This window comes from Saccopteryx bilineata, chromosome 3 (assembly GCF_036850765.1).
Source record: "Saccopteryx bilineata isolate mSacBil1 chromosome 3, mSacBil1_pri_phased_curated, whole genome shotgun sequence".
NCBI lineage: Eukaryota > Metazoa > Chordata > Mammalia > Chiroptera > Emballonuridae > Saccopteryx > Saccopteryx bilineata.
Genome location: NC_089492.1, coordinates 154,618,879 through 154,646,036, shown reverse-complemented (window position 1 = coordinate 154,646,036; position 27,158 = coordinate 154,618,879).

Sequence of the window (27,158 nt, the reverse complement as noted above, 5' to 3'; positions counted from 1 at the left end):
AGGCAGTTGCTGGGCTTTTCTCAGTAAAACATTCTCATAAGATTTCTGTACTTTCCAAGGTTATTCCTTAAGATAAGGAGAGGAATGTTATGGGATCCATAGAAGCAATAGCAATTAATGCCTTCTGATATTATGTTGTTACTAGCTATCTTGCAGGTGCACTCCATGTATCTTTAAGTAAAAGTTACACTTGATGTTATGCCAATTTCTCAGTAAACAAGCTTTTTGAAGTCTTGTGAATAAAATTAGGACACAGCGTGAACTCGGGGCCATTTGCCTGAGCAAGTGGTGGTCCTTTGCTAGTCCTTGATGATTTCGTCTGCTGACCTCTCTCTCTGTGCCCCTGACTCACAACAACATGAACCACAGCTTTTTAATCCACTCATCCACTGATGGACACTTGGGTTGTTTTCAGATCTTGGCTATAAACCTACACCTTTATGGACAATTGATATTTGACAATGGAGGTAAGAGCACACAATGGAGTAAAGACAGCCCCTTCAACAAATGGTGTTGGGAAAATTGGACAGCTACCTGAAAAAAAATGAAACTAGACCACTAACTTACACCATTCATAAAAATAAACTCAAAATAGATAAAAGACTTAAATGTAAGTCATGAAACCATAACCATCTTAGAAGAAAACATAGGCAGTAAGCTCTCTGACATCTCTCGCAGCAATATATTTGCTGATTTAACTCCACAGGCAAGTGAAATAAAGGACAGGATGAACAAATGGGACTATATTAAACTAAAAAGCTTTTGCACAGCTAAAGATAATATGAACAGAATAAAAAGACAAACCACACAAGGGGAGAACATATTCAACAATATGTCTGATAAGGGGTTAATAACCAAAATTTATAAAGAACTTGTAAAACTCAACACCAGGAAGATGAACAATCCAATCAAAAATAGGCAAAAGATATGAATAGACACTTCTCCAAAGAGGATATACAGATGGCCAATAGGCATATGAAAAAATGCTCAACATCACTAATCATTAGAGAAATGCAAATTAAAACCACAATGAGATATCACCTCACACCAGTCAGAATGGTGCTCATCAACAAAACAACACAGAATAAGTGCTGGCGAGGATGTGGAGAAAAGGGAACCCTCCTGCACTGCTGGTGGGAATGCAGACTGGTGCAGCCACTGTGGAAAACAGTATGGAGATTCCTCAAAAAATTAAAAATCGAACTGCCTTTTGACCCAGCCATCCCACTTTTAGGAATACATCTAAGAACACCAAATCACTGATTCAAAAGAAGAAATGCACCCCATGTTCATGGCAGCGTTCTCCCTTTCTTAATTCTTCTTTTCTAACCCTTCCATCTTGCCTTTCTTGCTGGTGAGCAAATGAATTACAGGGAATCCTTGGGTTATGACAGTCTTGAGATATGATGTTTTGATTTTACACAGTTACTCCCATAAAAACTTAAAAAATTGAAACATGAGTGTTTTGGCTTATACCAATAACCTTGTTCTTACAGACTACTTGAGTAAACTTGTTTGGTTGTGCATGCAGCAGAATACACAACAATGTGTACACTATAGTATATTTATGTCCTTTTTCTTTTTCTGTGGCTTAGTTGTGTTTTTATGTCCTAGATTATGATTTTACAACTGTGTTAAGATAGTAAGTAACTTAGGCTAGGCTGTGTTTCAACTTACACCAAAATTCAGGTTACACCACTATCGTAGGAACGAAACTGTGTCATAACATGAGGACCCCCGTCTATATCCAGACTAAGTTGACTTTCAATTTAGTCAAACAAATGGTTGGTATATCTGCTTTACCCCAAGTGTCATAATAACCATAACTGATATTTATGTCATACTAAAGACATTAGAAAGTTACTTAACATATACAGTGTGTCTGTAAAGTCATGGTGCACTTTTGACCAGTCACAGGAAAGCAACAAAAGATGATAGAAATGTGAAATCTGCACCAAATAAAAAGGAAAACTCTTCCAGTTTCATACCTATTCAGTGTAGTTTGATGTGAACTCACGCACAAATTTTTTAGGGCTCCTTAGGTAGCTATCCCTTATAGCCTCTACAGACTTGTCAATGACTGATGGCCTACCAGTATGGGATTTCTCCACCAAACTGCTGGTTTCCTTCAACTGCTTATCCCACCGAGTAATGTTATTCCTATGTGGTGGTGCTTCGTTATAAACGTGCCGATATTCATGTTGCACTTCGGTCATGAATTCGAATTTAGTGAGCCACAGAACACACTGAACTTTCCTCTGTACCATCCACATCTCGACTGGCATGGCTGTGGGCTGCTCTGCTGTATACATGGTGTTACATCATCATCTGTGCATGTGCATATGCTGCCACATCATCCTACAGAAACTTTTCCTTTTATTTGGTACAGATTTCACATTTCTATCATCTTTTGTTGTTTCCTGTGACCGGTCAAAATTGCACCATGACTTACGGACACACTGCATTATCTCATATTAAGAATTTTACCAAAACAAGCTGAATCTTAGTGCTAGCACATGTCAAATCCCATCTTGGAAACTGCTATGTATAATGAAGTTGTATGTGGAAAACCCACAGTTCTTTCCCCCCTGTCCTTCCTTTACTTTTCCACAGCATACTCACAACTCTTCTAACACAAGGTATGTGTGTGGTGGGGGTTCCCAAACACCAAGCAATGCTCTGAGACATCTATAATTTAACTCAATGCTGACAATATCTCCCTGGAGTTATCATCAGAACTCACAAACTAATCAGTGGTTCTCAAACTTTTTGAAGTCCAGGCGCATTTGAAATCCTACAAACAATTGCAGGCGCACTATATAAAACTTCTGAAAAATATGTTATAATAATTAAGGAAAATATTAAAGAAAAAATATAAAGTCCAAGCGTGCTTTTACAGTAATTAAATGAAATAAATACAACAAAACTAAATTTATTCTGACATTAAAAATCCTTTTTAATTAATTCAACAATAATTCTCTTAATATGTATTACTCTGAACCATGCCTGGCACATACATATCAGTTATTAAGTAAGTGTGAGATTCCTTTTTTCTCTATTGGATTGAAAATAAATTGATACTAGGGAAAATAAAACAAAAAACATATCTCAACATATCATTCTACCATTTAAAATAATTTACGTTGGAATTATTGTTAACCTCTTTATTATTTTCTATGATTCTCTATATTAGCTTTAAATTATTACTCTTACTTCTCCCCTATTCTTTTTTTTAATTTATAAATTTTTATTAATTTTAATGAGGTGACATCAATAAATCAGGGTACATATGTTCAAAGAAAACATATCCAGGTTATCTTGTCATTCAATTATGTTGCATACCCATCACCCAAAGTCAGATTGTGCTCCGTCACCTTCTATCTGGTTTTCTTTGTACTCCTCCCCCTCCCCCTTCCCCTCTCCCAACCTCTCATCCCCCCCAACCCCCGTAACCACCACACTCTTGTCTATGTTTGGTAGTCTCATTTTTATGTCCCACCTATGTATGGAATCATGCAGTTCTTAGTTATTTCTGATTTACATATTTCACTCGTATAATGTTATCAAGATCCAACCATTTTGTTGTAAATGATCCAATGTCATCATTTCTTATGGCTGAGTAGTATTCCATAGTGTATATGTGCTACATCTTCTTTATCCAGTCTTCTATTGAAGGGCTTTATGGTTGTTTCCATGTCTTGGCCACTGTGAACAATGCTGCAATAAACATGGGGCTACATGTGTCTTTACATATCAGTGTCTCTGAGTTTTAGGGGTATATACCCAATAGAGGGATTGCTGGGTCATAAGGTAGTTCTATTTTCAGTTTTTTGAGGAACTACCATACTTTCTTCCATAGTGTTTGTACTACTTTACATTCACACCAACAATGAATGAGGGTTCTTTTTTCTCCACAGCCTCTCCAACACTTGCTATTATCTGTCTTGTTGATAACAGCTAATCTAACAAGTGTGAGGTGGTATATCATTGTAGTTTTGATTTGCATTTCTCTAATAACTAATGAAGATGAGCATCTTTTCATATATCTGTTGATCATTTGTATTTCTTCCTGGGAGAAGTGTCTGTTCATGTCCTCTTCTCATTTTTTTATTGGATTGTTTGTTTCTTTGTTGTTGAGTTTTATGAGTTCTTTGTCTATTTTGGATATTAGGCTCTTATCTGAGCTGTTGTTTGAAAATATCATTTCCCATTTAGTTGGCTGTCTGTTTATTTTGTTGTCAGTTTCTCTTGCTGAGCAAAAACTTCTTAGTCTGATATAGCCCCATTCATTTATCTTTGCCTTCACTTCTCTTGCCTTTGGAGTCAAATTCATAAAATGTTCTTTAAAACCAAGATCCATGAGTTTAGTACCTATGTTTTTTTCTATGTACTTTATTGTTTCAGGTCTTTGATCTATTTTAAATTAATTTTAGTACAAGGGGACAAACTGTAGTCAAGTTTCATTCTTTTGCATGTGGCTTCCAGTTTTCCCAGTTCCATTTGTTGAAGAGGTTTTCTTTTCTCCATTGTGTGTTGTTGGCCCCTTTATCAAATATTATTTGATTATATATATATGTGGTTTTTTTCCTGGACTTTCTATTCTGTTCCATTGGTCTTAGTGTCTATTTTTCTGCCAATACCATGCTGTTTTGATTGTCGTAGCTCTATAATATAGTTTGAAGTCAGGTATTGTAATGCCCCCAGCTTCATGATTGCTTTGGCTATTTGGGGTTTTTTATAGTTGCATATAAATCTGATGATTTTTTTGTTCCATTTCTTTAAAAAATGTCATTGGAATTTTGATAGGAATTGCATTAAATTTGTATATTGCTTTGGGTAATATGGCCGTTTTGATTATATTTATTCTTCCTATCCAAGAACAAGGAATATAGTTCCATTTCACTGTATCTTTTTCAATTTCCCTTAACAATGCTTTGTAGTTTTCATTATATAGGTCCTTTACATACTTTGTTATGTCTATTCCTAGGTTTTTGTTGTTGTTGTTGTTGCAATCATGAAGGGGATTACTTTTTTGAGTTCGCTTTCTAAAGTTTCATTGTTGGCATATAGAAAGGCTATTACTTTTGTATATTAATTTTGTATCCTGCAACCTTACTATATTGGTTTATTGTTTCTAGTAATCTTTTTGTCTTTGGGGTTTTTGATGTATAGAATCATATCATCTGCTAAAAGTGATAACTTCACTTCTTTTTTGATATGGATGCTTTTATTTATTTTGTCTGATTGCTTGGGTTAGAACTCCTTGCACCACGTTAAATAAGAGTGGAGAGAGTGGACAACCCTGTCTTGTTCCTGATTTAAGGGGGAAAGTCCTCAGTTTTATGCCATTTAATATGATGTCAGCTAATGGTTTATCATATATGGCCTTTATCATGTTGAGATATTTTTCTTCTACACCCATTTTGTTGAGTGTCTTAAACATAAAGTTGTGTTATATTTTATTAAATGACTTTTCTGCATCTATTGATAAGATCATGTGGTTTTTGTTTTTGTTTTGTTGATATGGTGTATTACGTTAACCATTTTATGTATGTTGAACCATCCTTGAGATTCTGGGATGAATCCCACTTGATCATGATGTAATATTTTTTAATATGTTGTTGTATTCAATTTGCTAGTATTTTGTTTAGTATTTTAGCATCTGTATTTATTAGAGATATTAGTCTGCAGTTTTCTTTTTTTTTTTTTTTTTTTTTTTTTTTTGTGCTGTCCTAGCCAGGTTTCGGTATGAGGGTTATGTTGGCCTCATAAAATGTGTTTGGAAGTATTGCTTCTTCTTCAATTTTTTGGAAAACTTTGAGTAGAATAGGAACCAAGTCTTCTTTGAATGTTTGATATAATTCACTAGTAAAACCGTCTGGGTATGGACTTTTATTTTTGGGGAGGTTTTTAATAGTTTTTTCTATTTCTTCCCTGCTAATTGGTCTTTTTAGGCTTTCTGCTTCTTTATGACTCAGTCTAGGAAGGTTGTATTGTTCTAGGAATTTATCCATTTCTTCTAGATTGTTGAATTTGATGGCATATAGTTTTTTGTAGTATTCTACAATAATTCTTTGTATATCTATGATGTCTGTGGTGATTTCTCCTCTTTCATTTTGGATTTTGTTTATATGAGTCCTTTCTCTTTTTTCCTTGGTGAGTCTTGCCAAAGGTTTGTCAATTTTATTGATCTTTTCAAAGAACCAACTCCTAGTTTTATTAATTTTTTCTATAGTTTTTCTGTTCTCTATTTCATTTATTTCTGCTCTGATTTTTATTATTTCCTTTCTTTGGCTGGTTTTGGGTTGTCTTTGTTCTTCTTTTTCTAGTTCCTTAAGGTGTGAAGTTAAGTGATTTACTTGGGCTCTCTCTTGTTTGTTCATATAGGCCTGAAGTGATATGAACTTCCCTCTTATTACTGGTTTTGCTGCATCCCAGAGATTCTGATATGTCGTATTGTCATTTTCATTTGTCTGTATATATCTTTTGATCTCTGCTCTTATTTCTTCTTTGACTCATTCATTTTTAAAAAGTATGTTGTTTAGTTTCCACATTTTTGTGGGTTTTTCCCTCTTTTTTGCAGTTGAATTCTAGTTCCAAGGCTTTATGATCAGAAAATATGCTTGGTACAACTTCGATTTTTCTGAATATGCTGATGTTATTTTAGTAGCCCAATGTATGGTCAATTCTTGAGAATGTTCCATGTACACTAGAGAAAAATGTATACTCTGTCAATTTGGGATTAATGTCCTGAAGATGTCTATCATATCCAGGTGCTCTAGTGTTTTGTTTAAGGCCAATATATCTTTATTGATTTTCTGTTTGGATGAACAATCTAGAGTTGTCAGCGGTGTTTTGAGGTTTCCAAGTATGATGGTATTTTTGTCAATTTTTGTTTTTAGGTGAATAAGTAGCTCTCTTATATATTTTGTTGCTCCTTGGTTTGGGGCATATATATATATATATATATATATATATATTAAGAATTGTTATGTCTTCTTGATTCAGTTTCCCCTTAATCATTATGAAATGACCATTTTTGTTTCTGATTACTTTTGCTGTCTTGTAGTCAACATTATTAGATATGAGTATTGCTACACCTGCTTTTTTTGGATGTTATTTGCTTGGAGTACTGTTTTCTAGCCTTTCACTTTGAATTTGTTTTTACCCCTATTGCTTACATGTGTTTCTTGTAGGCAGCATACAGTTGGATTTTCTTTTTTAATCCATTCTGCAACTCTGTGTCTTTTTATTGGTGAGTTTAATCCGTTTACATTTAGTGTAATTATTGATACTTGTGTGTTCCCTATTGCCATTTTATACATTGCTTTCTATTAGTTTTGTATCCTGTTTGATTCTTCTCATTTGTTTTTGTTTGTTTGTATTCCATACTTCTTTCCTCTGTTGCTACCTTTTTTAAGTCATATGCTTCTGTGGTGGTTTTTTCAGGGGTCGTTACCATTAAGTAATGAAAAGAGTAGCTACCATGTTCATTGTAGTAAACTATCTTATGAGTGCTTCTGCATTCCATTGTCCTTTGCTACTGTTAATCTCCATCCTCCCCCCCCCTTTTTTTTTTGTTTTTGTCACAGTTTAAATTTGGTTTTAATGTGTTCTTGGTGGAGCTTTTACTTGTGGAGCTTTTTTGTTTTGTTCTTTGAATCTGGTTGAAATACCCCCTTTAGTATTTCCTAGAATGAGGGTTTTTTGATGATAAATTCCCTCATCTTTTCTGTATCTGTGAATGTTTTTATTTTTTCTTCATATTTGAAGGATAGTTTTGATGGATATAGTATTCTTGGTTGAAAATTCCTATCTTTCAGAACTTTAAATATTGGAGTCCACTCTCTTCTAGCTTGTAGAGTTCTCGCTGAGAAATCCAATGATAATCTAATAGGCTTTTCTTTATATGTTGTATTCTTCTTTTCCCTGGCTGCCTTGAGAATTTTTTTTATCATTGGTTTGTGGCAATTTTATTATGATGTGCCTTGGAGTTGGTTTGTTGGGGTTAAGAAAACTTGGTGTTCTGTTTGCTTCTTGAATTTGAGGCTTTAGTTCTTTCCACAGGCTTGGGAAGTTCTCTATTATTTGTTTGAATATGTTCTCCATTCCATTTTATCTCTCTTCTCCTTCTGATATACCTTTTATTTTTATGTTAGTCTTTTTGATGTAGTCAGACAATTCCTGTAGGGCTTTCTCATTTTTTTTTAATTTTTGAGTCTCTCTCTTCTTCTCTCTGTTGTGTCTAAAGTTGCTTGTCTTCTATGTCACTAATCTTATTTTCTATCTGGCCTGTTGTATTAGCTAAGCTTGTTACCTCGTTTTTCAGTTCATGAATTGAGTTTTTCATCTACATTTCATTTGTTTTTATAGTTTCAATTTCATTGATAATATATTTTTTGTTTGTTGAGTTATTTTTTTGAGCTTTCTAAATTGCCTTTCTGTGTTTTTTTGTATATCTCTGAGTATTTTTAGGATTTCTATATTAAATTCTCTGTCATTTAGCTCCAAAGTTTCCAATATATTAAATTTTTTCTCCATAGATTTTTTCTCATCTAACTGTGCTACATCTCTGTCTTTTTTACCCATGATATTCTATTTCCTTTTCCTTAATGGCATCTGAGGGTGGTTTTGTTGATAGCACTAATGAGAATTAATAAAGAATAAAAAGTTTAAAAAAAAGAAAAGAAAATTTATTATTTTCTATTTTTTTCTTCTCCTTTCCCCTCCTTCTTGAGATAATATTGTGATAAACCATGAATTATATTATGCTAAATGAAATAAAAACTACCTATAATGGAGGGCCTGAGTTGGGGAGATGTGATAAAGGGCCAAAAAAGGAGGTAGAAACCCACAAAATACAAAAATGGAAAAAAATTGGGTCAAGAATAAAATTATTTGCTTGTAAGTGGTGGTCAACTGAGAGATATAATGAGAGGGATAATAGAGAAACAGGAAAAAGAAAAAAATTACTATTATATAAAGTAGAGCAAAAACTCTATAGAATGGAGAGCTGGGGTTGGGGGGAATGCTGATGTGTTAAAAATTGAAGTAAAAAGCACCCAAAATGCCACAAAGAAAAAATTTGAGTCCCAAATAAAATAATTTGTTTGTGAGTGAAGATTGAATGAGAGGAAAAGTAAAGGAGAAAAGAAGAAACTAATAGAGAGGGAGAAAAAAGAAAAAGGAAAAAAAGAAAAAAAGAGAGAGAGAGTAAAGGGTTTTGGAGTGTAACCCTCATAGAAAGAAAAGAAGAAGAAATGAAAGAGAATGGGAAATGTAAGACTTATGGGTAATGTAGTTCAAGAAGAGAAAATAATAAGATGAGCAGAGAATATAAGGATCAAGGTGGAAGAAAATAAATAATAAAGACAAGAAGACGAAAGGAAAAAAAAGTGGAAAAAGTTTTTAAAAGTCTGAGGATTTTTTTTTATTTGGAGAGGTTATATTCTTCCTTTTTCTTTCCTCTCCCTCTTTCTGGTTGGTGACTCTGTACCCCAGGCTCTGTCCCTGTAACATGCTTAGGTAGAGATTTGTAGTTGATGAGTCTCTATGGCGATGTCATATATTAAGCTTCAGTCTCGTTGGTAATCGGGACTTGTTAGCATTTGCAGGCTCCGACAATGAGAGAGTTTGTTTTCCTGGAGCCTCTCTCCTAGTCTCTCCTTCCTGAATTAGCAGCCTGATGATCCAGCTATGAGGTTGCCACTGCCTTTGTCTGGAGAGTAAGAGGCTCAAAGAGCTGGCAAATCCTCACTCTATCCCCACTCAGTGCAGGGCTCTGGGTAAGGCTCTGTCAGTCAGAGCCGCCAGCATAATCAGGCAGGGCTGGGAGCCAATTGCTCTCAAGGTGCCTTTCTATGAGCCTCCAGGCATGTCCAGTATGCCTCAGCATTCTGTGGGACCACTCTCCCCAGGCTTTTTGCACTTTGTAACCTTTTTGGCTGGGAAGAAGATGCCCTAGTCGTTGCCTGCAGAACAGGAGGTCTTAAAAGCTGCCAAGTCCCTCTTTTTAACATATAGCCCTGAGTATGAAAGCTCTGCCAATCAGAGCCACCAGCTTAATCAGGTAGGAGGGCATGTTGACTTCTGTTCAGTTCCCTAGGTATATCTAGTTAAATTTGCCTTAGCGTTCCATGGTATTGCTCTCTGCAGGCTTCTTCATTGTTAAAAAGCCTACAACCTAGCCTAACTACTGCAGTGTTCTCTGAGGTTTTTTCTGTGGGAATGTGTTTTTCACCCTGTATTGGCTGACAGAAAGTTGCCCCTTCCCCTACGTGCATAGCAAGAGGCACTAAAAAATATCACGCCTCTTGTCTTAGATCACTGAACTGAGAGAGATCTTGTCAGTTAGAGCTGTGTAGGTCAATTGGGAGGTGAGCAGACTGTGGGTTAAGCTAACTTCAGTGATTGGATCCGCAGATCTGCTCCAGAGACAGACTGCAAGCTGCTTACACCTCCATCCCCCTAACGCTTCCATATTTTTTCTTCCCCAGGATGTTAGCTTGAATGGCTGGGTGAGGCAACCCACCCGCCCAGAGAAGTTTGGATGTAGGGAAGTTCACTTTCATGCACTCCCCACACACTGCTGTTCAGGGTGTAGGGATTACACCGAGAGTCTGGTCACAGTCCATGCAAAGGCATAAAAAACATTTTTATGTTACATTTTTTGGGGTTATGCTTTTTAGAATTTGTAAAAAAGAGGGGTTTAAAAAATGACAAAAAAGTTATCTTTTTATATATACAGATACATTCCTAGTAAGATTTAGTAAATTTGGTAGGTCCCGGCACAAATGTGTTAAGTTTTTTTCATTCTTGTGTTTATGAGAAACATGAGCCTGATGTGTCCTAGTGATTTCTTCAATGTTTGGACATATATTTGAAAGGCAAACTCTAATTCCTCATCAATACATTGAAGAATTCCTCTCTTTTTACTCTTAACTGGGTTGAGTGCAGAAAACCCCCACCATACTTACTTTACACCCAATGAAGGATAGAAGAAACTTGCCTCCAGTCTTTCCAGGGAACATGGGGGTAGTGTAAACAATCCAGCACCACAGCGTAACAGCCTTTTGCAATCTAATCAGGTAAGTGAGGTGGGGGATTGGGCAGACTGTCAGCTACAGCCAATTCCCCACACCTCTGTCCTCCAAAAATCTAAACTCCAAAATCCCTGTTGGTTTTTTAGTCCTCAACAGGCACATATTTCTCTGGAATACCATAGATCACACCTGGAAATATTCTAGGGCACACCAGTGTGCCCTGGTGCACACTTTGAGAACCACTGGCTCAGGCCCACAAGCCTGCCCCACTTCAGGAGCTAATCACAAGTCGCAGGTTCGCCAGATTACCTATGACCTCTTGCCTCTTGGATCCAATTATTTGCAAGACCAACTCACAGAACTCAAGGAAACACTTCTGTTTACCCATTGATTAAAGGATATAATAAAGGGCACAGATGGACAGCCAAATAAAGAGACACATAGGGAGAGTCCCAAGTGTAGGAACTACTTTCCCTGTGGAGGTGAGGTGTGTCACCTCCTGGTATGTAGATGTGCTCACCAACCTGGATGTTCTTCACACCCTAAACTATTGGAATTTTTATAGAGGCTTTTTCATGTAGGTGCAATCAAAGATTAACTCCAATTCCAGCCCCTTTACCCTCTCTGGAGAAGTGGGAAGGGCGTTGAAAATTTCAAGCTTCTAATCATGGCTTGGCCTTTCCGATGACCAGCCCCATGCAGGAGCCCACTCAGTGTCACCTCAATAGAACAGAAGATGCTTCTAGTGCTCTTATCACTCAGGTATTTATAAGGGTTTTAGGAGCCCTGTGTCCGGAACCAGATGTAAAGAGAATATCCATATTTCTCATTATTTCACAGAAGCCTATATCTCACCAGATCATCTTGCCAACATTAGTTAGACAGTTCAAATGGTAAATATGCTAATAAATGAGGAGTCTGTCTAATCAGATAGTTAATTCATCTAACAATGTGCTCTCTTGGTAGAAGAGTTAAAAATTGTCTCTGATGTCCTCCCTATTCCACTCTCTCATTTAAACTTTCTCCGTTTTTGTAATTAAGGTCTCCATGCTTTTTCCTCTCAGGAAAATAAACAGCTTATATACTGAACAGTTAGTAATTTAATAGTTTGTCCTTCCTAGGGAAAATCTAATTCTTTTAAATGAACTGAACACTCTCCATCTCCATCTCATTTCTGGGTTTCTCTTTGGATATTTCCTTAAATGTTAGTTTTCCTCTAGGTTCCATTCTAGATGCTCAACTTCCCACTTCTCCCTGAGTGAATATCCCCATTTTTATAGTCAGAGATCCTTATACACTGACAGGTCCTTAAATTACCTCCAGCCCAATTCTCTTTCCTGAGCTTCAGATCTACCAGGAGATATCCACCTGCACAGTGACCATTACCACTGGGGTGTGTCGCTGCCCTTTCAAATTCAACACACTTAAGCTTCAGTTCATTTTATCAGTCCTATGTAGCTCTACTTCTATATTCTATAGAGAGCTTTATGAATATGTCGCTATTCACTAGTTGTTATAGTCAGAAACCTATAAACCATATTGTTCTTCCCTCCAAGTCATTCTCTACAACCACTCACCAAGTCTCGCTGATTCCATTTTCTAAATGTCTTGTGAATTCTGCTCACTTGTCTCTCTCTGTCCCTATTAACATTCTAGTCAACTTTCATCATCTGTCCCCCAGAATGCCACAGTGCCTCCCAGTTAGCCTCTCTGTGTCTTATTTAGGCAATTCAAAACACTAAAGCCAAAGTGATTTTTTTAAGTAACTTTCTATTTCTTTATCCTTTTGTACATTTGGAAAGAATTCTTCAGCATAATCCTTTAGCGCCTGACTTCACTGTTCAATCATTTATTTCCAATATGTCTAATGAGTTCTTGTTTGAAACCTTATTTTACTATGAATTATACTTTTTCTGGGATTTGTTTTGTTTTGTTTTTGTATTTTTCTTAAGTGAGAAGCAGGGAGGTAGAGAGACAGACTCCTGCATATCCCCGACCAGGATCCACTTGGCAAGCCCACTAACGGGTGATGCTCTGCCCATGTGAGCCATTGTTCCACTGCAACTGGAGCCATTTTAGTGCCTGAGGTGAATTCATAGTTCCATCCTCAGTACCCAGGCCAACTCACTCCAATGGAGCCATGACTGCAGGAGGGGAAGAGAGAGAGAGAGAAAGGAGAAGGGGAAGGGTGGAGAAGAACATGGGCATTTCTCTTGTGTGCCCTGACCAGGAATCAAACCCAGGACATCCACACGCTGAGCCATTGCTCTACCATTGAGCCAACCAGCCAGGGCCTGAATTATACTTATATTAAAGCTCTGTTCTGCTTTTTCTGTTAACGAAATTTCCTTAGTAAGTTCTTCCATTAAGTGTGTTGTCTGTCATAGTGTCAGTTTCTTTCAAATTTCTAATAAATCTTGGTTGTGTGCTTGGCATTGCACTTGGAAATCCCAGCAAGACTATTCACTGCCTCTGCAGTAACATAGGGAAACTGGATAATCTGCCAGAGTTTATGCTTGCCATTGTTTTTCTGTGAAAGCAAAGAAGTGTAAGCCAGGTTACTGGGTTATGGTGACCCACTGTTTGAAGTCTTTGCCAGATAACGGATGACAGGTACAGTCTCTCTGACCCAGCCATTGCTATACATGGCAATAGATACTTTTTATTTATTTATTTATTTATTCATTCATTTTACTGAAGCCTAGCCCATGGCAAAGTGTGTGATATAAAGGAGTAGACCAAACTAGCAAGTAGAAAGTCAGTAAGGACACAGTTGAACTCAGCAACACTATCAGTAGACAGCATATAATTGATATCTATAAGCTACTCCTTCAAATAACAGCAGAATACCATTCTTCTCCAGCTCACATGAAACACAAAAATAGAGCACATTTTGTTTTTTTTGGGGGGGGGGTTAATTTTTTTTATTTAGTATTTTTTTTTTATTTTAATGGGGTGACATTGATAAATCAGAGAAAACATCTCTAGGTTATTTTGACATTTGATTATGCTGCACTCCCCTCACCCAAAGTCCAATTGTCTTCCGTCACATTCTAACTGGTTATCTTTGTGCCTGTCCCTTCCCCCAAACCCCTTAACCCCAAACTCTTGTCCATGTCTCTGAGTCTCATTTTTAAGTCTCACCTATGTATGGAATCATATAGTTCTTAGCTTTTTCTGATTTACTTATTTCACTCAGTATAATGTTATCAAGGTCCATCCATGTTGTTGTAAATGATCCAATGTCATCATATGGCTGAGTAGTATTCCATAGTACATATGTACCAAAGCTTTTAAATCCACTCGTCCACTGACACACACTTGGGCTGTTTCCAGATCTTTGCTATTGTGAACAATACTGCCATAAATATGGGGTTGCATTTCTTCTTTTCAAACAGTGCTATGGTGTTCTTGGGGTATATTCCTAACAGTGATATAGCTGGGTCAAAAGGCAGTTCGATTTTTAATTTCTTGAGGAATCTCCATACTGTTTTCCACAGTGGCTGCACCAGTCTGCATTCCCACCAGCAGTGCAGGAGGGTTCCCTTTTCTCCACATCCTCGCCAGCACTCATTCTGTGTTGTTTTATTGATGAGCATTCTGACTGGTGTGAGGTGATATCTCATTTTGGTTTTAATTTGCATTTCCCTAATAATTAGTGATGTTGACAATTTTTTCATATGCCTATTGGCCATCTGTATGTCCTCTTTGGAGAGTGTCTATTCATTTCTTTTCCTCATTTTTTGATTTTATTGTTCATCTTCCTGGTGTTGAGATTTACAAGTTCTTTATAAATTTTGGTTATTAACCCCTTATCAGACGTATTGTCAAATATGTTCTCCCCTTGTGTAGTTTGTCTTTTTATTCTGTTCTTATTGTCTTTAGCTGTGCAGAAGCTCTTTAGTTTGATATAGTCCCATTTGTTTCTTCTGTCTTTTATTTCACTTGTCCGTGGAGATAAATCAGTGAATATATTGCTGCGAGAGATGTCAGAGAGCTTACTGCCTATGTTTTCTTCTAAGATGCTTATGGTTTCACGGCTTACATTTAAGTCTTTTATCCATTTTGAGTTGAATTTTGTGAATGGTGTAAATTGGTGGTCTAGTTTCATTTATTTGCAGGTAGCTGTCCAATTTTCCCAACACCATTTGATGAAGAGGCCATCTTTACTCCAATGTATGCTCTTACCTCCTTTGTCAAATATCAGTTGTCCATAGAACTGTGGGTTTACTTCTGGGTTCTCTGTTCTGTTCCAGTGATCTATATGCCTGTTCTTATGTCAGTACCAGGCTATTTTGATTACAATAGCCTTATAGTATAACTTGATATCCAGAAGTATGATACCTTCCACTTTATTTTTCCTTTTCAAGATTGCTGAGGCTATTCATGTTCCCTTTTGCTTCCATATAAATTTTTGGAATATCTGTTCTATATCTTTGAAGTAACTCATTGGTATTTTAATTGGTATTGCATAAAATTTATAAATTGCTTTGGGTAATATAGACATTTTAATGATGTTTATTCTTCCTAACCGTGAGCATGGTATATGCTTCCACTTGTTTGTATCTTCCCTGATTTCTTTTATCAATGTTTTATAATTTTCTGAGTACATGTCTTTAATCACTCTGGTTAAATTTATTCCTAGGTACTTTATTTTTTTGGTTGTAATGTTAAAGGAAATTGCTTCCTTAATTTCTCTTTCTGACAGTTCATTGTTAGTATAAAAATGCCTCTGATTTCTGAGTATTAATTTAATATCCTGCCACCTTGCTGAATTCATTTATCAGGTCCAGTAGTTTTTTGACTGAGACTTTAGGGTTTTCTATATACAATATAATATCATCTGCAAATAACAATAGTTTTACTTCTTCTTTTCCAATTTAGATGCCTTTTATTTCTTTTTCTTGTCTGATTGCTGTGGCTAGGACTTCCAAATCTATGTTGAATAAGAGTAGTGAAAGGGGGCATCCCTGCCTTGTTCCTGATCTTAAGAGGATTGCTTTTAATTTTTGCCCATTGAGTATGATGTTGGCTGTGGGTTTGTCATAGATGGCCTTTATCATGTTGAGGTATGTTTCCTGTATTCCCACTTTGCTGAGAGTTTTGATCATGAATGGGTGCTGGATTTTATCAGATGCTTTTTCTGCATCTATTGAAATTATCATGTGTTTTTTCTCCTTCCTTTTGTTTATGTGATGAAACACATTGATTGATTTACAAATATTGTACCAGCCTTGCCTCCCAAAAATAAATTCCACTTGATCATGGTGTATGATTTTTTTCATATATTGCTGGATCTGGTTTGCTAATATTTTGTTGAGGATTTTAGCATCTAAATTTATCAGGGATATTGGCCTATAATTTTCTTTCTTTGAGTTGTCTTGCCTGGTTTTGGAATCAGAATTATGCTCGCCTCATAAAAGGAGCTTGGAAGTCTTCCTTCCTCTTGAATTTTTTGAAATAGTTTGAGAAGGATAGGAGTTAGTTCTTCTTTGAATATTTGGTAGAATTCAATTGTGAAGCCATCAGGCCCAGGACTTTTCTTTTTTGGGAGTTTTTTGAAAACTGTTTCGATCTCATTTGTTGTAATTGGTCTGTTTAGGTTTTCTGATTCTTCCAGATTAATTTTTGGAGGATTATGTGTTTCAAGGAATTTGTCCATTTCATCTAGGTTGTCTAGTTTTTTGGCGTACAGTTCTTCATAGTATATTCTTACAATATTTTGTATTTCTGATGTGTCAGTTGTTATTTCTCTACTCTCGCTTCTAATTTTATTTATTTGAGTCCTCTCTCTTTTTTTCTTGGTGAGTCTGGTTAAAGGTTCATTGATCTTGTTTACCTTTTCAAAGAACCAGCTCCGGGTTTCATTGATCTTCTGTATTGTTTCTTTAGCCTCTATGTCATTTATTTCTGCTCTGGTCTTTATTATTTCCTTCTGTCTACTAGCTCTGGGCTTTACTTGCTGTTCTTTTTCTAGCTCTTTTAGATGCAGGGTCAAGTTGTTTATTTGAGTTTTTTTTAGCTTCTTAAGGTATGCCTGTAATGTTATGAACTTTCCTCTCAGAACTGCTTTTGCTGTGTCCCATAAATTTTGAGTTGATGTATGCTTGTTATCATTCATTTCTAGGAATTTTTTTATTTCTTCTTTGATCTCATTGTTAACCCATTTTTTATTTAATAACCTGCTATTTAGTTTCCAATTGTTTGAGTATTTTTTCAGTTTTTCTGTTGTGGTTGATTTTTTGTTTCATGCCATTGTGATCAGAGAAAGTGCTCGATATGATATCAATCTTCTTAAATTTGTTGAGACCACTTTGTGTCTGAACATGTGGTCTATCCTAGAGAATGTACCATGAGCACTTGAAAAGAATGTATATTCTGCTGCTTTAGGGTGAAAAGTTCTGAAGATATCTATTAAATTGAGTTGATCTAGTATGTCCTTTAAGTCTGTTGTTTCTTTGTTAATTTTCTTTCTTGAGGATCTATCTAGTGATGTTAGTGGGGTATTGAAATCCTTTACTATAATAGTATTGCTGTTGATCTTGCCCTTTATCTGTCAAAGTCTGCTTTATATATTTAGATGCTCCTATATTAGGTGCGTAGATATTTATAACGGTTATATCTTCCTGTTGAATTGCTCCCTTTATCATTATGTAGTGGCCGTCTTTATCTCTTACTATAGTCTTTGTTTTAAAGTCCATTTTGTCTGATATAAGTATTGCTACCCCAGCTTTTTCTTCATTTCCATTTGCATAAAATATTTTTTCCATCTTTTTATCTTCAGTCTATGTGCATCTTTTGTTTTAAGGTGTGTCTCTTATAGACAGCATATGTAAGGGTCTTGTTTTCTTATCCACACAGCTACCCTATGTCTTTTGATTGGATCATTTAATCCATTAACATTTAAGGTTTTTATTGATATGTAATTGTTTATTGCCATTTTATTCTTTAAAACTGTATTTCTCTTTTGCTATATTCTTTTCCCACTTTGATCTGTTTACAACAGGCCCTTTAGCATTTCTTGCAGACTTGGTTTGGTTGTAGTGAATTCTTTGAGTTTTTTATTGTCTGGAAAACTTTTTATTTCTCCTTCAATTTTAAACGATAGCCTTGCTGCATAAAGTACTCTTGGTTGTAGGTTCTTTTTCTGCATTACTTTGAATATATCTTGCCATTCCCTTCTGGCCTCAAGTGTTTCTGTTGAGAAGTCAGAACTCATCCTTATGGGGGCTCCTTTGTAGGTGATAGTCTTTTTTTCTCTAGCAGTTTCTCTTTATCACTTAGCTTTGGTATTTTAATTATGATGTGTCTTGGTGTAGATTTCTTTGGGTTTCTCTTTAATGGAGTTCTCTGTGTTTCTTGAATGTGTGAGACGATTCCCTGCCTTAATTGAGGGAAGTTTTCAGTTATGATATGTTTGAACAAAGTCTCTATCCCTTTTTCTTTCTCTGCTTCTTCAGGAACCCCTATGATGAGGATGTTATTTCTCTTGATGTTGTCACAGAGCTCTCTTAGAGTTTCCCTCAGACTTTTTGAGTTTCTTTTCTTTTTTCTGCTCTGCTTCCATGCCTTTATTTATCTTGTCCTCTAACCCGCTGATTCAATTCTCAACTTCACCCATCCTTCTTTTAATTCCTTCTATTGTGTTCTTCATTTCTGATATTATATTTATCATTTCTGACTGATTTTTTTATTATTTCAATGTCCTTTTTATATTTGCTATCTCTTTATTTAGGTGTTTGTAATGACCATCTATTGTTCTAATATCTTTGAGCATCCTAACAATCCTTATTTTAAACTCTGCATCTTGTAATTTGGTTATATCTGACTCATTCAGGTTTTACTCAAGTCTCTTTTACATCTTTTATATCTCTCTTCTTTGTGTTCCTCTTTTTCTTTCAATTATAATAACTGTTTTGAGTTCCTTAGTTGCCAATTCCATTCATTTCTCTGACATTCCTGGACCTATTTTTATTTTAATATTTATTCAATGCAAGGAAGGGAGGCAGAGAGACAGACTCCTGCATGCATTTGACTGGGACCCACCCAGTAAGTCCACTATGGGGTGATGCTCTGCCCATCTGGGGCATTGCTCTTCTTACTGCCTAAGGCAGAGGCCATGGAGCCATCCACAGTGCCTGGGGCCAACTCACTCCAATTGAACCATGGTTGTAGGAAAAGAAGAGAGAGAGGGAAGGAAAGAGATAAAAGCAAGAGAAGGATGGATGGAGAAGCAAATGGATGCTTCTCCTGTGTGCTCTGACAGAGAATCAAACCCAGGACAGCCATGTGCTGGGCTGACACTATCCACTGAGCCAACTGGAGATGGCTTGTGCCTGTTTTTATTGGCTAATTATATTTATTCTAGTTTTAGGTTACATTTTTCCTGCTTCTTCACTTCTCTAGTGACTTTGATTTACTGCTGTGTTGTTGAATTTCTGGATTTTGTTGTCTTCCTTTAAAGAATATTGAATTTTATTGTGGCAAGCAAATAACTTACTTGCAAATAATGTTAATACAAGAACCCTCAAAACACAGGCTTATTTTTAACATTGTTACTGTGGGTCCATAGTGACCTTTATACTAGGGCTTATAGTCTTACTATGTGTTGTGACCCATCTGGGGTCTCTGTTGTGTACCTCAAGCACTCAGTGATCTCTCTCCATTTTGGCTGGTCAGAGCACAAATATCTTCAAGCCCTGTGCTGGAAATTTGGGTGTTATTAAATCTGTAACTCCCTGGTAGTTCCCTGCATAGTCCCATGGAAGTTCATCTTCCATCTACATACTTAGTATTCAACAAAAGATTCAAGCTTATACAGAGTTGTTAAGCTCTTTTGTCTGTATCTCTGTCCTTTCCAGTACTGCTCTGAAAATTCTAACCACATCATCCTCACCAAAAGTCAATCTTTGTCTTCTCATGTCAGTGAGATCACTGCTCTGCTTAGGTCCTCCATTCTTGTTCCACAGTCTGAAAGAATGTCTTCAAGCAGAAGACTGGGGTGATTGTAGGGCTCCCTCATTTACTTCCTCTCTGTTGGGAATCACAGTTATATTCAGGCTATTGTCCAAAGTCTGGAAACAATTCTCTCCCATATGGTGTCTAGTTTTCTAGTTATTTACAGCAGAGGAGTAAGTCCAGTACAAGTTACTTCATCATGCTTGGAAGTGGAGGTACCTATAATATTTTCTAATGTAAGGGGCATGGCTTGAAAAGCCTCTAAAGCAGTCTTCACAGTCCCATTCCCAAAGACAGAAAAACATTTGAGATCTTACCTTGTGCAAAACGCTATGACAGGCCCATGGGACGTTAAATATTTGTGGATTAACTGTGTTATGCAAACACATAAATGTGCAAGATAATTTCTTTGAGTGTTTTCATTGCTTTAAACTCCTTAAAACACTTACAGGATAAGCTTCTCTATGGAACAGGTAGAGTCCACTTCCCACCTCTATTCTATAGATTTAATTTCCATCCCATAAAAAGTTCTTTCATTAATGTTTTTGTTGTGCTGCTGTTTTAGGGTGTGTGTGTGTGTGTGTGGGCGCGCGCACGCACACGCGCTTATTGATAATGGGATTTTGGTTGTATGGCAGTGTAGTTCAGCCTCTACACTAAATCCTATAATAGCAAACACTTGGCTAAAGGCTGCCACTCCACCCTGACCACATTTGGGCTTTTGGCTACAATAGTGAAGGTTAAAGTGTTTGCAGCACTGTTTCTGTTTGCTCGTGACTGAGGTTCAGATGACTTGCCCCTTGCCACTCAGTGTTTATTTTCCAATTACACTCCTGTCTCACATTTTCCTCCTCTTGAGTTTCTACTTTGGTTGGTTTTTTGCTTGCTTGATTGGCTGGTTTTGGGTTTTGTCTTTTGGCTCCAATAGGACCTTGTCCTATTGTGCATTCTGTAGTTTAAACTTGACAGGGTCTAGGATTAGCTGTATTTATTTATTCATTGATTTCGTTCAGTTACAAATTTTTTATTTTATAAATTTTTATTAATGGTAATGGGATGACATTAATAAATCAGGGTACATATATTCAAAGAAAACATGTCTAGGTTATTTTGTCATCAAATTATGTTGCAAACCCCTCGCCCAAAGTCAGATTGTCCTCCGTCACCCTCTATCTAGTTCTCTGTGCCCCTCCCCCTCCCCCTAACTCTCTCCCTCCCTCCCTCCCATGTTCTCCCTCCCCCCCACTCTTGGTAACCACCACACTCTTGTCCATGTCTCTTAGTCTCATTTTTATGTTCCACCAATGTATGGAATCATGTAGTTCTTGTTTTTTTCTGATTTACTTATTTCACTCCTTATAATGTTATCAAGATCCCACCATTTTGCTGTAAATGATCTGATGTCATCATTTCTTATGGCTGAGTAGTATTCCATAGTATATATGTGCCACATCTTCTTTATCCAGTCTTCTATTGAAGGGCTTTTTGGTTGTTTCCATGTCTTGGCCACTGTGAACAGTGCTGCAATGAACATGGGGCTACATGTGTCTTCACGTATCAATGTTTCTGAGGTTTTGGGGTATATACCCAGTAGAGGGATTGCTGGGTCATAAGGTAGTTCTATTTGCAGTTTTTTGAGGAACCACCATACTTTCCTCCATAATGGTTGTACTACTTTACAGTCCCACCAACAGTGAATGAGGGTTCCTTTTTCTCCACAGCCTCTCCAACATTTGCTATTACCCGTCTTGTTGATAATAGCTAATCTAACAGGAGTGAGGTGGTATCTCATCGTAGTTTTGATTTGCATTTCTCTAATAACTAATGAAGCTGAGCATCTTTTCATATATCTGTTGGTCATTTGTATCTCTTCCTGGGAGAAGTGTCTGTTCATGTCCTCTTCCCATTTTTTTATTGGATTGTTTGTTTGTTGTTGAGTTTTATGAGTTCTTTGTAAATTTTGGATATTAGGCCCTTATCTGAGCTGTCGTTTGAAAATATCATTTTCCATTTAGTTGGCTGTCTGTTTATTTTGATATCAGTTTCTCTTGCTGAGCAAAAACTTTTAATTCTGATGTAGTCCCATTCATTTATCTTTGCCTTCACTTCTCTTGCCATTGGAGTCAAGTTCATAAAATGTTCTTTAAAACCCAGGTCCATGATTTTAGTACCTATGTCTTCTTCTATGTACTTTATTGTTTCAGGTCTTATATTTAGGTCTTTGATCCATTTTGAATTAATTTTAGTACACGGGGACAGGCTGTAGTCGAGTTTCATTCTTTTGCATGTGGCTTTCCAGTTTTCCCAACACCATTTGTTGAAGAGGCTTTCTTTTCTCCATTGTGTGTTGTTGGCCCCTTTATCAAAGATTATTTGACCATATATATGTGGTTTTATTTCTGGGCTTTCTATTCTGTTCCATTGGTCTGAGTGTCTATTTTTTTGCCAATACCATGCTGTTTTGATTATCGTGGCCCTATAATAGAGTTTAAAGTCAGGTATTGTAATGCCCCCAGCTTCATTCTTTTTCCTTAGGATTGTTTTGGCTATTCGGGGTTTTTTATAGTTCCATATAAATCTGATGATTTTTTGTTCCATTTCTTTAAAAAATCTCATAGGGATTTTGATGGGAATTGCATTAAATTTGTATATTGCTTTGGGTAATATGGCCATTTTGATTATATTTATTCTTCCTATCCAAGAACAAGGAATATTTTTCCATCTCATTGTATCTTTTTCGATTTCCCTTAACAATGCTTTGTAATTTTCATTATATAGGTCCTTTACGTTCTTTGTTATGTTTATTCCTAGGTATTTTATTTTTTTGGTTGCAATCGTGAAGGGGATTATTTTTTTGAGTTCGTTTTCTAATATTTCATTGTTGGCATATAGAAAGGCTATGGACTTTTGTATGTTAATTTTGTATCCTGCGACCTTACTGTATTGGTTTATTGTTTCTAATAATCTTTTTGTGGAGTCCTTCGGGTTTTCGATGTATAGGATCATATCATCAGCAAAAAGTGATAGCTTTACTTCTTCTTTTCCGATATGGATGCCTTTTATTTCTTTGTCTTGTCTGATTGCTCTGGCCAGAACTTCTAGCACCACGTTGAATAAGAGTGGAGAGAGTGGACAACCCTGTCTTGTTCCTGATTTAAGGTAGAAAGTCCTCAGTTTTATGCCGTTTAATAGGATGTTGGCTGATGGTTTATCATATATGGCCTTTATCATGTTGAGATATTTTCCTTCTATACCCATTTTGTTGAGAGTCTTAAACATAAAATTGTGTTGTATTTTATCAAAAGCCTTTTCTGCATCTATAGATAAGATCATGTGGTTTTTGTTCTTTGTATTGTTGATATGGTGTATTACGTTAACCGTTTTGCGTATGTTGAACCATCCTTGAGATTCTGGGATGAATCCCACTTGATCATGATGTATTATTTTTTTAATATGTTGTTGTATTTGGTTTGCCAGTATTTTGTTTAGTATTTTAGCATCTGTATTCATTAGAGATATTGGTCTGTAGTTTTCTTTCTTTGTGCCATCCTTGCCAGGTTTTGGTATGAGGGTTATGTTGGCCTCATAAAATGTGTTTGGAAGTATTGCTTCTTCTTCAATTTTTTGGAAGACTTTGAGTAGAATAGGAACCAAGTCTTCTTTGAATGTTTGATAGAATTCACTAGTATAACCGTCTGGACCTGGACTTTTATTTTTGGGGAGATTTTTAATAGTTTTTTCTATTTCCTCCCTGCTGATTGGTCTGTTTAGGCTTTCTGCTTCTTCATGACTCAGTCTAGGAAGGTTGTATTGTTCTAGGAATTTATCCATTTCTTCTAGATTGTTGTATTTGGTGGCATATAATTTTTCATAGTATTCTACAATAATTCTTTGTATTTCTATGATGTCTGTGGTGATCTCTCCTCTTTCATTTTGGATTTTATTTATTTGAGTCCTGTGTCTTTTTTCCTTGGTGAGTCTTGCCAAGGGTTTGTCAATTTTGTTGATCTTTTCAAAGAACCAGCTCCTTTTTTATTGATTTTTTCTATAGTTTTTCTGTTCTCTATTTCATTTATTTCTGCTCTGATTTTTATTATCTCCTTTCTTCGGCTGGTTTTGGGTTGTCTTTGTTCTTCTTTTTCTAGTTCCTTAAGGTGTGAAGTTAAGTGGTTTACTTCGACTCTCCCTTGTTTGTATATAAAGGCTGAAGTGATATGAACTTTCCTCTTATTACTGCTTTTGCTGCATCCCAGAGATTCTGATATGTCGTATTTTCATTTTCATTTGTCTGTATATATCTTTTGATTTCTGCGCTTATTTCTTCTTTGACCCATTCATTTTTTAGAAGTATGTTGTTTAGTTTCCACATTTTTGTGGGTTTTTCCCCCTCTTTTTTGCAGTTGAATTCTAGTTTCAAGGCTTTATGATCAGAAAATATGCTTGGTACAATTTCAATTTTTCTAAATTTGCTGATATTGTCTTTGTGGCCCAACATATGGTCAATTCTTGAGAATGTTCCATGTACACTAGAGAAAAATGTATACTCTGTCGCTTTGGGATGAAGTGTCCTGTAGATGTCTATCATATCCAGGTGTTCTAGTATTTCGTTTAAGGCCACTATATCTTTATTGATTCTCTGTTTGGATGACCGATCTAGAGCCGTCAGCGGTGTATTGAGGTCTCCAAGTATGATTGTATTTTTGTTAGTTTTTGTTTTAAGGTCAATAAGTAGCTGTCTTATATATTTTGGTGCTCCTTGGTTTGGTGCATATATATTAAGGATTGTTATGTCTTCTTGATTCAACTTCCCCTTAATCATTATGAAATGACCATTTTTGTCTCTGAGTACTTTTTCTGTCTTGTAGTCAGCATTATTAGATATGAGTATTGCTACGCCTGCTTTTTTTTGGGTGTTGTTTGCTTGGAGTATTGTTTTCCAGCCTTTCACTTTGAATTTGTTTTTATCCTTGTTGCTTAGATGTGTTTCTTGTAGGCAGCATATAGTTGGATTTTCTTTTTTAATCCATTCTGCTACTCTGTGTCTTTTTATTGGTAAGTTTAATCCATTTACATTTAGTGTAATTATTGACACTTGTGGGTTCCCTACTGCCATTTTATAAATTGCTTTCTGTTAGTTTTGTATCTAGTTTGATTCTTCTCTTTTGTTTTTCTATCATTTGTTTTTGTTTGTTTGTGTTCCATACTTCTTTCCTCTGTTGCTACCTTTTTTAAGTCAAGTGTTTTTGTGGTGGTTTTTTTAAGGGTGGTTACCATTAAGTAATGAAAAGGGTACCTACCATATTCATTGTAGTACCCTATCTTATAAGTATTTCTGCACTTCATCATCCTTTGCTACTGTTAATCTCCATCCTCTCCCCCCTTTTTTTCCTTTGTTGTCACAGTTTAAGTTTGGTTTTATTGTGTTCTTGGTGGAGCTTTAACTTGTGGTGTTGTTTTCTTTTGTTCTTTGAATCTGGTTGGAAAACCCCCCTTAGTATTTCCTGGAGTGGGGGCTTTCTGTTGATAAATTCTCTCATCTTTTCTGTATTTGTGAATGTTTTTATATCTCACGCCTCTTGTCTTGGATCGCTGAACTGAGAGAGATCTTATCAATTAGAACCGAGGGTGCGCAGATTTTATGGGTTAAGCTAATTTCAGTGATTGTGTCGCAGCTGTGCTTCCGAAGGTATTTTAGGCTGCCTGCGCGCACCCCTCCCCCAACGCTTGATTGTTAGCTTGAATGGCTGGGTGAGGTGCCCCGCCCACGGAGAGAATCTCCCAAGCCTCTCCCGCTCGCCCCGCCGCTGGCGGCTGGACCGCACCAGGCGCAGGATAATGGAGCCCCCTGGGTGTGCGGGCCAGCAGGGCGCCCTGGGCGCGTGGAATGCCCAAGGCACGCGCGCGAATGGGGCGCTCCGGGCACCGGTGGCCGGCGACCCCCACTCGCAGTGTGCGGGCTGCTGGGAACGTCAGCGGTGCTCAACCGGACCGGGCGCGCGCGCGGCTGCTCACGGCTGCTCAAGGCGGCGGCTCGCGGGGGCTCGCGGCGGCTCGCGGTGTCGGCTCGCGTCGGCCGCTCGCAGAGGCTCGCGGTTCCCATTTATATGGGCTGACTCACTGCAGGCGCACTCCCTCGCGGCTTGAATGAGCGTCGCTGCGGTAGCTTCCTCCACACCCTTGTCTCTCAGATTCAAGTGATAACAGTCCTTTTGCTTTCAGTTTGTGTGGAACTCCGGAATGCTCTGAGGATAAATTTTTCTGTTTCTAGTTGATAAATTTGTTGTGATTTAGGGGAGAGCTGTCGGACGCGCTTCTCACGGCGCCATTTCCGTGACGTCACTCCCTTATTCATTGATTTCATCACAGATTCTTTTGTTCCCTCTCTGTCTCACCAGGGTTAGTCATGGTATGCATATGTGGTGCTCTTCCATCCACCCATTAAAGATCTCCTCTTCCCATGACATTATTGTTTGCCAACACCCTGAATACCAGAATCAGCTCTCCAATTTAATCCTAAGGTTCAGTTCTCCCAACACTACTTTCACCTGGGTTTGGGAATGTCTTTTCTGTCCAACCTTTTCATCTCCTCACCAGCAAAACTGAGCTGTTCTCTATGCCAGTTATTTCATGCTATAATGTTGTGGAGTGTAAATGGCAAAAAGCCTTTGTAGATTTGAGGCTTAGGAAAAGGCTAAGTCCTCCCCTCTCCATCTCCATATTTGGCTATTATGCTGAGTATTTGCACCCACTTCACTTGCTTCCTTAAGTTGCTGAAAGCAATTTACATGCCCTCTCTCTTATTCTTTGTTCAGATGTTGGTTGATTTCACTTATGCATGGTAGGGGGATTTCTGTTTATGCCTTGGGAGAGTTCCTGTTTTTGCCTCAGATGTGTAACTTTGTATCAAAGACTTCCTTGATTTGCATATGGCTATATAATAAAGCAAACTGGGGCTGTGGGGCACTCAGATATTGCCATCAGCATTTGAAGAGTCCTTCCAGTCCCATCCTTTTTTCTTAATAAGTCTGTTTTCTTAATTCCGCACCATTCTCACTCAAAACCAGAATTAGGAGCCATGATGGTCCGTGGCTAGTGGCGCCAGAACAGAAGGCATGAGTACGAGGAAACTAAACTGAAGGCAGGTGACTGAACTCCCCA